Source organism: Echinops telfairi, unplaced genomic scaffold, assembly GCF_000313985.2.
Source record: "Echinops telfairi isolate 266 unplaced genomic scaffold, ASM31398v2 ScPeMD7_7420;HRSCAF=8458, whole genome shotgun sequence".
NCBI lineage: Eukaryota > Metazoa > Chordata > Mammalia > Afrosoricida > Tenrecidae > Echinops > Echinops telfairi.
This window is the reverse complement of record NW_022111320.1, coordinates 16,754,446-16,755,240: the sequence shown is the minus strand read 5'-3', so window position 1 is coordinate 16,755,240 and position 795 is coordinate 16,754,446.

The window sequence follows — 795 nt, the reverse complement described above, 5'->3', positions numbered from 1 at the left end:
TCAAACACATTTGTATATATTGCCATCCTTTTCAAAACATTTTCTTTCTGTGTCAGCCTGTGGCATCAGCTTTTTTCCCTCCCACCCACCCTTGAGGAGGCCTGATAAATTATAAGTCATTTCCATATCTTACAGTCTGCTGTTTCCCTTCACTTGCTTCTGTTGTTTGTCCCCGTGATGGGGAGGGGTGGGGTTCTATGTTAATCATTGTAGTCAGTTCCCAGTTTCTCCTCCCTCCTTCTCCATACCCTCATGGTATCGCTACTCCCATTACTATTCCTCAGGGGTTTATCTATGCTGGATTCTATGTCAAGAGCTCTAATCTGTGCCAGTGTACATGCTCTGGTCTAGCTGGATTTGTAAGGTAGAACTCGTGTCATGATGGTGGGATTGAAGGAAGCATGAAAGAACTAGAAGAAAAAAAAAAAAAAGAAAGAACTAGAAGAATGTTGTGTTCTCTCGGTGCAGCTCCGTGGCTGACTCGTCCCTTCCTTGTGAACCTTCTATAAAGGGATGTCCAATTGTCTACAGATGGCCCTTGGGTCTCCTCTCCGACCCCCATCATTTACATTGACATATTTTTTTGGGTCTTCTGATGCCTGATACCCAATCCATCAAACCCTCATGATCACACAGGCTGGTGTGCTTCTTCCATGTGGGCTTGTTGCTTCTCTGCTAGATGGCCACTTGTTTAACTTCAAGCCTTTAAAACCCCAGATGCTCTCTCTCTCTCAATAGCAGGGCACCATCAGCTTTCTTCACATTTTCTCATGCACCCATTTTAACTTCAGGGAT